The sequence below is a fragment of the Lissotriton helveticus genome, chromosome 3_1, assembly GCF_964261635.1.
Source record: "Lissotriton helveticus chromosome 3_1, aLisHel1.1, whole genome shotgun sequence".
Classification (NCBI taxonomy): Eukaryota; Metazoa; Chordata; class Amphibia; order Caudata; family Salamandridae; genus Lissotriton; species Lissotriton helveticus.
In genome coordinates this window covers 26,603,528-26,618,168 of record NC_136061.1, presented here as the reverse complement: position 1 = coordinate 26,618,168, position 14,641 = coordinate 26,603,528, and the positions used below count along the sequence as shown (strand labels likewise).

Sequence of the window (14,641 nt, the reverse complement as noted above, 5' to 3'; positions counted from 1 at the left end):
ACTGCACACCACATAATTAAACTGTACAAGTTACCACTTCACACAATCCCTAAACATAATGCCACTACACTGAATGCCACAAAATTGCTAACCATATATTTCCACAGCACACCATGCCACATAATGCAACTACACAAATCCACTCCACACCACACATCTACACTACACACAATTACACAACTAACTAATTCAATTCAACCCATATAGTTCCACTACACACCACATACATACACTCCATAACACATAAGTAAAGTACATTGCCATATACAATGCCAATAGCTTCACCACAAACAAATGCGAGACCGATAATTTCCAATGCTAGTATGCAACAACAGTACTGTTCACGACGCTACACTGGTGTCGAGATGGAGTGAGTAAATCATTAGCATGTTCGCCTGACACCCCGTCAAGCCATTCCATTGGTTGGCACCGGGGTCTCGAGCCTGGAAGCTCTGTCGTGGAGAGTCTGAGCTGCAGCCGCGCCTCTCTAGGGCGCACAAACCTGTGCTCTGGCAGAAGGGCACAGAAGGCTTCATGAACATCACCAGCCTGCTCGCTCCTGAGCCGTGATTTCCGGTCCAGGGAAGACATGGCTTGGCAGTTCGGGCTGGACTGTTCCCATGAGGCACAGGGTCAGACTGATTTGCATATAGCCATGTCTGAACTGGGGTGGCAGAGTGGGCTAATGAACGGTGATGGATTAAACCCAGATCTTTTGACTGGGTGTGAGTGTTTGATTGATTCAGATGCTCCGTCCATCACCACCCCTTTTTGTACCGCAATGATTGCGGCAGCAAGCATGTCTTGTGCATGCTCAAGTCTTCACATGGCTGCCTCAGTAGAGGAAAATAGGAAGTGTATCTTCTCATGAATGCTACAATGGAAAAGAAAACATAAATGGCACGCTCCAAGAGTTGAAATTTCCAAGCGTTCTCATCAAATTGCTATAGTAACGCAATAGTCCCAATGTAGTAGACTCTGTAGTTCTAAAGATGTCAAAATTTGAAGAAGGCTTTCGAGGCGTGAAAATAATTTTTTTTACCATGTAACATATCAGCACTGAAAAGATTTTCCCAACTTTTGAAACTGAACAAAATACAGGCAGTTCTGCGCTACTTTGAATTTGATACCTTTTGCTTGGAGTCAATTTTCAATCAAGTTTCATTATGTCCCATGCCTTTTACAATTATTGCTTTGCGTAGGTTCAATAAAAAACTTAGCATTCATCCTAAAATGATCTATGGATACAATATATATTTTTTAAGTTCTCTACCTACATGAGGGCAAAAAGAAGCCAAATTATATTCATAGCAATTCGATTGGATTTATCCACCTTACCTTTTGGGGGTTCCACCTATCAAACAATGAGAATTGTAACCATAAAACAAGTCTAAGTGGGAGTTGTAAAATCATTGTAGGAGTGGTGTATGCCACCAGATGAATTATAAAATAGAGGTTTTTGGACCAAGGTTGAAGACTGAAGTGAACAATTAGAGAATTATCTAACGGACTCCATATTCCTTACCAGAGACTGAAATAAGGAATATGAGTTTTTCCAATAGACCTGTTTAAAAGAGGCAGTGAATAGTGCCATAAAATATAGGTCTTAAGATTAGTATCTTAGCTTATATCTTAGAGATCTGGAATTGTAGTGAAAACCCGTATTGGGTTGCTTAAAAGAAGCAAGGCTGGCAGTAACTGTACCTCTTTTACTACCAGCCTTGCTTCTCGTAAGCAAGGACTATGAGTATAAAGTGCATATTTATGCATCATTTGTAGGATTTTTCAAAACATATTAATAAAAGGCATTGTCAATTACGATGCCAATAGCTCAAACTCTCACAAAGACCTAAAGCATTGCAAATGCTTGTTTCGTTTTGTAGCCTTAGTCTCCAGCACTACACATTACTGCCTGAACATATGAATAAGTCAAAAGCATAGTAGGGTGAACACACTAAATTGTTTCCCCCTGGCTCTGCAAGAGCTTTGAAGGACATGTCGGAACATCTAAACGGGGGCGTGCCTTGACGCCCGATGAGCATGGTGGCGTCTGTGTGAAGCTCCCCGATGCGCCTCGGGGAATCCGCATTATCCAGCCATCTTCTGCGAAGCTACTTAGCACTTGCAGTGTCGGAAGGTATGTTGTGCGCAACATGAACCCGGCTGCTCCTGCTCACACAACAAAAGAAGCTCTTTCCTGGCAGTGAGTTTCTCCCGCGGCGACACGTTATTGCGGCTGCCATTTTCTTTTTCCATCGCGTTCACATAGGTTTCTGATAATGAAGGCACATCTCTTTACAGGCACCTAATTTTATTATCAAAAGGCTTACAACTTTGTAATTCCTAATTTCTCTACTCTTGAGCCTCCGTTTAATGACTGAATGCCCCACTTTCCAGCATTTTTCAGCATCTTGTTGCCAGGGCAATGGAGTGACAATTATTGCAGCCATTTTGTGGATATCTCTTCAGCGTTGTGTCACAGGCTTCATTTCGTTTTTCTAACTGGCCTGAAATCCACATGTCATCTTTATTAACAATATGTTTCCTCAAGCTTTTGTAATGATGACTTTCTCTTTAACATTTTAAGGTGACACAGATATAATTGTTGATTTGACTCTTTTCTTCAAGGTTTTTTCCTTGTCAAGAATTAAACGTCACCTTATCTAAACATAAGCCCGTTTTTACCTGACAGCTGCGCTAAACATATGCTTTATGGGCAGAACTAAGGCATCTACTTCTGCGCTCCCAAAGACAAAGTGTATTTTTGTCAAGAACTCAAAAATCTTCACAGAGTTTTCCAAATTAGAAGATTCTTTATTATCCTTGCATCAGAATCCGGAGACTAAAATAGACCCTTCATCTGCACCACCTGGTAAATTCTTTACTAAACGCCTAAAAAAGGACCCTCCTTCTCCGCCCAAGTCAGTCTTGCCTGTTTCTATGGAGTTGCTACTGGAGGAAATTAGGGCCCTTCGACCTTTCCTGGAAGAGACAAACGCTAAATTGCAAATCCTTACGGATAATTGGTCCCAACTCGATACAAGAGTTTCTGCAGTTGAACACAGTGTCTCCTCCCTCAAAGATACATGTGCTAATGTTTCTCAACTTCATTCCCAAGTCTCTGTGCTTCAACAACAGGTTGAGGAACTTGAAAACTGAAATAGGTGGAATGATCTCTGCATTTACGGCTTAGCAGAAGGACTTGAAGGATCAGATGCTCTTACCTTCTTTAAATCTTTCCTCCCCAAGTTACTTCATATGCCAGAAGGAACTATACTTAATATTCAACGATCACACAGATTGGGCCGCATTCGTTCCATTGCTTCACCCTCAAAACGACCAAGAAGTGTTATCTTATACTTCTCAGAGTACACAGATTTGCTAAAAGCTTTGTCAGCAGTCAAATCTTTTCAAAGAATCACCTGGTCAGGTTCCACCTTATTTTTTGCAAAGGATTACGCTAAAGCTACTGCCAACAGACACAAGGTTTTTCTGAATATGAGACCTGATCATCGTTCGATGGAAGCCTGCTATGGACTTTTTCACCCTTGTCTTTTTAAGGTCATGTACAACAGAAGAACTACTTCTGAAGATCCGTTGCGACTACAAAGCTTCATAAATGCTTGCAAAACAGTTGTCATGGATTCTTCCGGGCCTTCATCTTCATTCAATGTTTGATTTTATATATTCTCTTCACAGGCTCCTCACATTCTATTCTCTTCTTTGTGGCAGTTTCCCACATAAGAAATGTTACTTGTTGGATTTATTTAAGCTTATGTTTTAATTTGGATTCAAAGCATGTTAGCTTGCTTGATGCGTTCTTACTGGTTCTCTCGTTCATAGTGCGTTTTATTAATTGTCTTAATACTTGTTGTTCTTCGCTTCCACAGATCTATTACCCTCATGGCGTGGTTTCCCCCTGGTCCTCCGTGTGGTTGAACCCGGATGTTCCATCTGTTCCATGTGGTTTCACCCTCCCCTCGTGTTTCCCTGATTCTTCTTTATGTAGGTATGTTACTCTTCTACATTTCTTTCTTCTTTTTATCTTCTTATCTTTCTTCATCTCCTAATATTTTTCCTTATTTTTTTTTTTCTATCATGTCTTTTGTTGTTAGGTTCGCCTTGCACTTTTTGGCTATTTGTTAATTTGAGGTCCTCATTACTTTAATTTCCTCTTACATTCTCATACCAGTTTCTTTATTTACCGTTGCATATTCAATTTCTATTATCCTGCCATTCTTCCAATAGTTATTTATCATATCTATCTTCTTTTGCATTATCAGGTCCGTCTCACTTTTCCTTTTTGCTTTTCTGTTTTCTCTCTCCCTCTATGCCTGACCTATTTTCTTTTTATCTTATCTTTTTTCACTCTCTATCTTAGCTTTAAAGAATTGGACTTTTGCTTCACGCTCTTATTTAATTCTTTTCCTGATACCTTATGCCGTTAAAACTAATCTCATGGAACATTGGGGGATTAAATTCTCCTATCAAAAGACAGAGAGTCTTAACCCGTCTAGCTAAATTAGATGTTGATATAGTATTTCTGCAAGAAACACATCTTACTGAGGTTGAATCCTTAAAAATAAAAAGGGGCTGGGTGGGGGATGTTTTCTTTTCACAAGGAAATGGCAAACGTAATGGAATAATGATACTTGGCCGTAAAACACATCCAGTTAAACTCATATTGCAACAATCAGATACTGATGGCCGATCTTGCAGCAATAGCATTGGACACAGAAAAAGCGTTTGATACAGTTGAGTGGTCTTATTTATTCCATACTCTTTAGTGGTTCGGTTTTGGCCCAAATTTATATCTTTACTTTCCCTCCTTTATTCTAACCCATGAGCTGCAGTCTGTGTCAATGGCCTGATCTCCCCGTTTTTTTGATTTAGGTAGAGGAGTGCAACAAGTATGCCCTCTCTCTCCCTTCCTTTTCAATTTGGCCTTGGAACCATTTCTCTCCAAATTACGCCAAAATCCAAATTTGCATAGCTTCCAAACTTTGAACTCTCACATTAAACTTGCAGCTTACGCAGACGACATTTTACTTTTCATGTCAAACCCAGATGACTCAATTCCTGCTTTTTTAGAGGAAGTAAGGTCTTTCTCCCTTGTCTCTGGTTACAGATTAAATAACAATAAGTGTGAGATTCAGCCCTAAACTAAATAAAATTTTAATTCAGATTTCAATACTTCTAATTTCACATGGAGTCCCACATCCAATAAATATTTAGGACTACACTTCACTACCTCAATCACAGACACAGTAGCACTATGTATGAATACATGCATTCATAAAATTTCAGAGTTAACTGCTAAATGACATCCTCTTTACTTATCTTGGTGGGGACGTTTGGACACCATAAAGATGATGTTATATCCCATAATTTTATCCACTATTTCCAACATTCCAGTCCCCATTTCCACCAAATTTTTTATGAAAGTCAGTTCCATCCTTTCTTCCTTTTTATGGAATAATAAAAAATCACAAATGTCTGTATTAAAATTGAAGCGCCCTAAAGCAGAGGGTGGAGTTAATTTCCTCCGATTTTCCCGCTTACCAGAAAGCGTTCCTCTTACGTCAAGCATCTTTTTGGTTGCTTGATCCCACAGAAGATTGTCCTCTTTGGACCTCAATAGAATGTCAATTCTTATCTCCCTTCTCCTTTCATGAATACCTCTCCTTCTCACGCAAACCACAGTCCCTCTTCACCCTCATAATCAAATTAACTTCCAAACTTCTGGAATCAACCTCCCCATCCTCTCACACAAATATAGACAGAGGTTTTCGACTATGTTGGATACCTGGGGGACTTGCTCATCCCCAAATGCAGTTTTATTTCATATGTTATTTTCTTGTCCATGTGTACAGACTTTCTGGAAACAAGTTTGGAGCCAAATGAATTTGATTTTTGTTACTACATTTTCTTTTGCCCTTATTCATATATTCTTAGGAAGCCTCTCATCTATTTGGGATGATATTACGATTAATGTCAAAATCATTGATTTGTTGATAGCAATTGCTTTTCAGCAGATCACCATTAATTGAATGGAAAGCTTATACAAAGATATCCTATAAGGCTTGGTGTTACGCTGTTTGTCATTAACACATGATGGACACTTCTTCTGTTTATCCTTTACAAATGACAATGAAACGGCTAAATCTTTGGTCCCCAGTTACAAATTACATTGATTCATGTGCTAAAAGAAATTCATAGTTACAGCCATCTCAACAAGAAGTTCTCAAACCTCCTTGATTCCCCTATATGTTCCTAAATAATTTTGTATTCTAGTGATGTTAAGTTTGCACTTATATTGTTTTACTTTTTCTAATTCTACTAATTAGTACAATCCATGTAATTTGGAATGTAATTGTTTTATTTTGCCTTGAAATGAGCTGTTATTATGTATCGCATATGGACACCCCTTTTTTTTTATAACATTTCTTCTTGAACTTAGAAAAAAGAATATCTAATCAGCAAACAGGTAAAGGACAACTCAGTAGTAAGATTTGGGGGGATGGTTCCACTGAGTGCAATGTACCAGCGTACCCTCCTCTAAATCATCCTGCTGCTCAGGCCTCACACTTACTTCGAGGGCCTCAAAAGTCTCCAGAAGGAGCCACCTTGCAACTCTGAAACTGTACTTTATATGCAGGAAAATGTAATGGGAGAGGAGAAGTACCTAATGAAAATTTAGCTTGTAGAGAGCATTCCATTGTAGATTTAAATAGCACACACTGGGCCTGCCGAGGTGTTTATGCACTTTGCTAATGTGTGCGCTAGTTTGTAAGGTTAGTGTGAACTGTTGCAGTTAATTGCATATTAGGCTGTGATACAGTGGTTATCTTCAATAGCTGAATGCACTAGTCCAGCTGGACATTACTGCATATCTAGTTATGTATTGACTTGTACTCCTAAACGAATCCCACTGTACATAGACAAGCAAGGACATGCACTCCTCAAATGTGCATGCCGTCCAACTCCATCAATCACAGATACGTGTATGTGCATGCCATCCAACCCCATCAATCACAGCTACTGGAATGTGCATGCCATCCATCACGATCAATCACAGCTACTGGAATGTGCATGCCATCCAACCTCATCAACCACAGCTACTGGAATGTGCATGCCATCCATCACGATCAATCACAGCTACTGGAATGTGCATGCCATCCAACCCCATGAATCACAGCTACCTGAATGTGCATGCCATCCAAACCCATCAATCACAACTACTGGATGGTAGTGATGTTAGAGAACACATCTAAATGTGAACGTAAACACTTCTCTCAATTAAACAGTCACTTTCAAAAGGACATGCACTCCTCAAATGTGCATGCCGTCCAACTCCATCAATCACAGATACGTGTATGTGCATGCCATCCAACCCAATCAATCACAGCTACTGGAATGTGCATGCCATCCAACCCCATCAATCACAGCTACTGGAATGTGCATGCCATCCATCACGATCAATCACAGCTACTGGAATGTGCATGCCATCCAACCCCATGAATCACAGCTACCTGAATGTGCATGCCATCCAAACCCATCAATCACAGCTACCTGAATGTGCATGCCATCCAATCCCATCAATCACAGCTACTGGAATGCGCATGCCATCTAACCCCATCGATTACAGCTACTGGAATGTGAATGCCATCCATCCCCATCGATCACAGCCACTGGAATGTGCATGCCATCCATCCTCATCGATCACACCTACAGGAATGTGCATGCCATCCAACCCCATCTATCACACCTACTGGAATGTGCATGCCATCCAACCCCATTGATCACAGCTTCTGGAATGTGCATGCCATCCAACCCCATCGATCACAGCTACTGGAATGTGCATGCCATTCATCACCATCAATCACAGCTACCTGAATGTGCAAGCCATCCAACCCCATCGATCACAGCTACTGGAATGTGCATGCCATCCAACCTCATTGATCACAGCTACTGGAATGTACATGCCATCCAACCCCATCGATCACAGCTACTGGAATGTGCATGCCATTCAACCCCATCTATCACACCTACTGGAATGTGCATGCCATCCAACCCCATTGATCACAGCTTCTGGAATGTGCATGCCATCCAACCCCATCGACCACAGCTACTGGAATGTGCATGCCATTCATCACCATCAATCACAGCTACTGGAATGTGCATGCCATCCAACCCCATCGATCACAGCTACTGGAATGTGCATGCCATCCAACCTCATTGATCACAGCTACTGGAATGTGCATGCCATCCAACCCCATCGATCACAGCTACTGGAATGTGCATGCCATCCATCACCATCAATCACAGCTCCTGGAATGTGTATGTCATCCAACCCCATCAATCACAGCTACTGGAATGTGCATGCCATCCAACTCCATCGATCACAGCTACTGGAATGTGCATGCCATCCAACCTCATTGATCACAGCTACTGGAATGTGCATGCCATCCAACCCCATCGATCACAGCTACTGGAATGTGCATGCCATCCAACCCCATCTATCACACCTACTGGAATGTGCATGCCATCCAACCACATTGATCACAGCTTCTGGAATGTGCATGCCATCCAACCCCATCGACCACAGCTACTGGAATGTGCATGCCATTCATCACCATCAATCACAGCTACCTGAATGTGCATACCATCCAACCCCATCAATCACAGCTACTGGAATATGCATGCCATCCAACTCCATAAATCACAGCTACTGGAATGTGCATGCCATCCAACCCCATCAATCACAGCTACTGGAATGTGCTGCCATCCATCACCATCAATCAGAGCTATTGGAATGTGCATGCCATCCAACCCCATCAATCATAGCTACTGGAATGTGCATGCCATCCAATCCCATCAATCACAGCTACCTTAATGTGCATGCCATCCAACCCCATCAATCACAGCTACCTGAATGTGCATGCCATCCAACCCCATCAATTACAGCTACGGGAATGTGCATGCCATCCAACCCCATCATTCACAGCTACTGGAATGTGCATGCCATCAAACCCCATCAATCACAGCTACTAGAATGTGCACGCCATCCATCACCATCAATCACAGGTCCTGGAATATGCATGCCATCCAACCCCATCAATCACAGCTACTGGAATGTGCATGCCATCCATCCCCATCGATCACACCTACTGGAATGTGCATGTAATCTTACCCCAGAGATCACACTTACTGGAATGTGTTTGCCATCCAACCCCATCGATCAAACGTTCTGGAATGTGCATGCCATCCAACCCCATCGATCACAGCTACTGGAATGTGCATGCCATCCATCACCATAAATCACAGCTACTAGAATGTGCATGCCATCCATCCCCATCGATCACATCTAAAGGAATGTGCATGCCATCCATCCCCATCGATCACACCTACTGGAATGTGCATGTAATCTTACCCCAGAGATCACACTTACTGGAATGTGTTTGCCATCCAACCCCATCGATCACAGGTTCTGGAATGTGCATGCCATCCAACCCCATCAATCACAGCTACTGGAATGTGCACACCATTCATCACCATCATCCACAGATACTGGAATGTGCATGCCATCCAACCCCATCAATCACAGCTACTGGAATGTGCATGCCATTTATCACCATCAATCACAGCTACTGGAATGTGCATGCCATCCATCACCATAAATCACAGCTACCGGAATGTGTATGCCATCCAACCCCATCGATCACAGCTACTGGAATGTGCATGCCATCCATCACCATCGATCACAGCTACTGGAATGGGCATGCCATCCAACCCCATCTATCACAGCTACTGGAATGTGCATGCCATCCAACCCCATCGGTCACAGCTACTGGAATGTGCATGCCATCCAACCCCATCAATCACAGCTACCTGCATGTGCATGTCATCCAACCCATCAATCACAGCTACTGGAATGTGCATGCCATCCAAACCCATCAATCACAGCTACTGGAATGTGCATGCCATCCATCACGATCCATCACAGCTACTGGAATGTGCATGCCATCCAACCTCATCGATCACATCTACCTGAATGTGCATGCCATCCGAACCCATCAATCACAGCTACCTGAATGTAAATGCCATCCAACCCCATCAATCACAGCTACTGGAATGTGCATGCCATCCAACCCCATCAATCACAGCTACTGGAATGTGCATGCCATTTATCACCATCAATCACAGCTACTGGAATGTGCATGCCATCCAACCTCATCAATCACATCTACCTGAATGTGCATGCCATCCGAACCCATCAATCACAGCTACCTGAATGTAAATGCCATCCAACCCCATCAATCACAGCTACTGGAATGTGCATGCCATCCAACCCCATCAATCACAGCTACTGGAATGTGCATGCCATTTATCACCATCAATCACAGCTCCTGGAATGTGCATGCCATCCATCACCATAAATCACAGCTACCGGAATGTGTATGCCATCCAACCCCATCAATCAAAGCTACTGGATGGTAGTGATGTTAGAGAACACATCTAAATGTGAACATAAACACTTCTCTCAATTAAACAGTCACTTTCAAAAGGACATGCACTCCTCAAATGTGCATGCCGTCCAACTCCATCAATCACAGATACCTGTATGTGCATGCCATCCAACCCCATCAATCACAGCTACTGGAATGTGCATGCCATCCAACCCCATCAACCACAGCTACTGGAATGTGCATGCCATCCAACCCCATCAATCACAGCTACTGGAATGTGCATGCCATCCAACCTCATCAATCACATCTACCTGAATGTGCATGCCATCCGAACCCATCAATCACAGCTACTGGAATGTGCATGCCATCCAACCCCATCAATCACAGCTACTGGAATGTGCATGCCATCCGAACCCATCAATCACAGCTACTGGAATGTGCATGCCATCCAACCCCATCAATCACAGCTACTGGAATGTGCATGCCATTTATCACCATCAATCACAGCTACTGGAATGTGCATGCCATCCATCACCATAAATCACAGCTACCGGAATGTGTATGCCATCCAACCCCATCAATCAAAGCTACTGGATGGTAGTGATGTTAGAGAACACATCTAAATGTGAACGTAAACACTTCTCTCAATTAAACAGTCACTTTCAAAAGGACATGCGCTCCTCAAATGTGCATGCCGTCCAACTCCATCAATCACAGATACGTGTATGTGCATGCCATCCAACCCCATCAATCACAGCTACTGGAATGTGCATGCCATCCAACCCCATCAATCACAGCTACTGGAATGTGCATGCCATCCAACCCCATCAATCACAGCTACTGGAATGTGCATGCCATCCAACCCCATCAACCACAGCTACTGGAATGTGCATGCCATCCAACCCCATCAATCACAGCTACTGGAATGTGCATGCCATCCAACCTCATCAATCACATCTACCTGAATGTGCATGCCATCCAACCCCATCAACCACAGCTACTGGAATGTGCATGCCATCCATCACGATCAATCACAGCTACTGGATTGTAGTGATGTTAGAGAACACATCTAAATGTGAACGTAAACACTTCTCTCAATTAAACAGTCACTTTCAAAAGGACTCCTAATCTAAATAAATGCCAAAGAAACACACAAAAGGTGAACCCTCACAAGGGGTTTTAAACACAGACTGTAAAAATACACAGAAGTTGTCAGCTATGAGGAAACAACATGTGTGAGGTCTGTTTAAGGAAGAAGCCACAAGACAACCCCCTAAAGGCGGCTGTAGGCACTAGCAGTGTTTAATGAGGGTGAACGCACTCCTGACCCTCTGGACCGAGAACCCAGAGACACAAGTCTGTGGTTTCCCAAACGCACAGATCACACCTTAGCGCTCAGTCACTAAAACCGTGGGTAAAAGGGGAAGCGTGTATGCGGTAAACACCACATAAACAGTTCCATGACCAAAGCCTCTTGGCTCCACTCATCTGGCATCTTAACCTGAACCCCAGTTTGTGTTTGTTAACCCCTTCCATGCTGATGACGAACCCCAGCCGTCACGCTCCACGGTGCTCGTGTGCTGATGACGGCTGGGGTTCGTCACGGCCCCTCCCTGTTCGTTTGTTTACCGCACAGCGGCGGAATCGGCCCAGCATGGAAGGGGTTAAAGAGGATGGGTGCAACACAACCCGGCTGTGCTCGTTTTGAAGGAAGGATTCTTTCGGGGCGGGCCCTTCCCCAGTACTGGGGCCAGTGGCCTAAGAAGTACGAATTTTATGAAAATTACTATGCTTATAAACCTCCTCCCGTGCCCTACAAGGGCATAAATCTTGAAGCTGGCCATGTGCATATCGCCAAAATATTTACAGTTCAACAAAGACAGACATATGTGGTCATGGTTTTTCCAAGGGAAATGCTCTCCAAAAAATGTTGCTACCAGTTACAGAGCAACAAGTATGGGAATGTGAAGGGGCATTTCAGGTGGCTTGCTCGAGCAGGGAGAACATTAACAAGCATTGGTATTGCATCGATTTTGTCTATAAGATGAATAAAAAGCTTTATTTTCCGATCATCACCCGGGACGAAGGAAAAAGCTCACTGACAAGTATCACAGGAGTGCGGAAGATGTGGTGCTGTGGCCAGAGCTGCTGACTCAAGATCTGGGGATCCCGGTTCCAGTCTCGGCAGCACAACGCCCTATGCATCTAGACAAATCACTTAATCTCTCTGCTGCAAGACGAAAAAGCAGAAAGAGGCAAAGCTTTATAAACAAACAGTTCTCCCAAAGCAGATGTTAACAGTATTTTGGCTACAGGAAACTGATAAGAGAAGCAGATGAGGATCAAGCATTGGCAAAATCAAGAAAATATGCTACAGCCAATAGAAATGGAGAAAAAGTAAGTGACACGCACAAAAGCCAATTAAGATTCTTGAAAAAGAGGAGGTGGGATGTAATCTCCTTTTAAGTTTATATCAAAAACAATAGATTTCTCAAGCATACTTCAGGCGATGTGCAGGCAGAACCTAAAAAGCATATTTAAAAATACTTATTTCATCTTTAATTCTAGAATCTTAAAGTGCTTCAGTTAATCCTTATCTTTTCCGCCAGGCGCACAATCAATATTTTGAACCCGTAAAAAATATCCGCTCCGTAGTCTCAGTTCTTAAAATACAAATGACCTCTAGACAGTGTCTTACACCCACCACGCAACAGATAGGAAGTCACCAAGTATTCCTTCGGTGGTAATAAGAGGAACAACAAATGCTCTTTCACTTCAGGACACTGTTTACATGAAGGACAAGTATGTGACACAGCATACCCCCACCATCCACTAAAAAATTTATTTACTGCTAAAATATCATAACTAAATTTCAGATATAAAGATCTTGCTTATGATGGTTCAATGGGGCCCATGAACACTTCAAATTCCAAATCCTCTTTAGGCCATCTTTCTTTCTGTCAGTGCTGACTCCACTATTCATCCCTCATGTACCTGTAACCAATCTCTAGAGTTTAGTTATTGCAGCATTTCCTTGGTTATCTGCTCCGGGTTATCCCAGGCTATGTGCAAATCCACACTGTGCATCCAGGACTTGATATATTTAAACCAAGTTATGGATCCATGCTTATCTAGCATTTTTAGGTCGAGCTTAGGCAGCTTGCATGTGCTGTCTGCAAGACCTGCTGTAATCTGTATACGTAGTTTAATGTGGCCTGCTGCTTACCTTTAGGTCACTCTAGCATGCTCTGTTTCCTGGCTCCTATTGGCTGATGCTCCCGAGCCGTCACTTCCGCTTCATGGCAGGCAGCAATGACCAACTACTGTTTAGTCACGCTATAGGGCTGTGTCTGTTTCTTTTAGGGACTACTTTGTTGGTTTTTTTATCGCCATGGCCCCCGCTTGAAGGGCCGCCATGCGCTTATGCTTAATATGCAAGAGCACTTTCAACATTATTACTTTTGTATTACCATGGCAGCCATGCACCTAACGTGCACGGGTGCCGTGCGTTTTTTAAGCATGCCACCTGCTTTCATATTTTTCCACTTCTATGAACCTCGGTGCAGGGTTTCTGCTGCCGCCTCTCGCACAAGTATGATCACAGTTGAATGTAATGGCTAGGACACGCCACAGTTCCGATCATGCCATCCAGTTCTCAAACACTACATTTGGTTCCCTAAAATAATGCGACTTTCTTCTTTAAGATGGCCAACACGTTTTCGACACAGTAGATGCTGAGATGCTTTTCAGCATAAATGTGTGCACTCCCTGAGCCACATTGTACCGTTTCTCGATCTGGTTAGATTTGGATTGTTGTGGCACAGACCCGATTACCTGTATTTGGTGGGCAATTGCTTTGTGTTTGCTGCCGGGGGCATACCTTTCAGTGTGTGTTTTGTAAATGTAATAGGTATATATGCACAATTAGCATGACATAAATCACTGTTACCAACCTGCAGCAAGGTGCCCCGGTGGCCTGTCCCGTATATGAAATGTAGAAACACACATTCCATGCCTCGGCAGTCATGTCAGGCTAATAAGTAGCATTTTCTGTTCAGCAGGCACTGATGGGAACATCTGCCAGGTGGCTGCTTGTGATACAAGCACTTTTATAAGATGGCCGACCAGCCCTCTGATGCAATGATTATTTTAACTGGGTGCTGCCCTTAACA

The 14,641-nt window shown here is 43.0% G+C and overlaps 1 protein-coding gene across 2 annotated transcripts in view; it reads left to right on the top strand.

Moving 5' to 3' along the window:
* Nucleotides 1-14,641, top strand: part of LOC144824382 (apolipoprotein L3-like) — a 233,880-nt gene that overhangs the window by 66,369 nt on the left and 152,870 nt on the right. The window contains exon 2 of one of the 2 annotated variants that reach the window (XM_078683492.1): nt 3,891-4,009. The exons of the other annotated variant lie outside the window; for it this stretch is intronic. The gene's annotated coding sequence lies outside the window, so the exon portion shown is untranslated. The remainder of the gene's footprint in view (nt 1-3,890; nt 4,010-14,641) is intronic. 2 annotated transcript variants of the gene reach the window in all.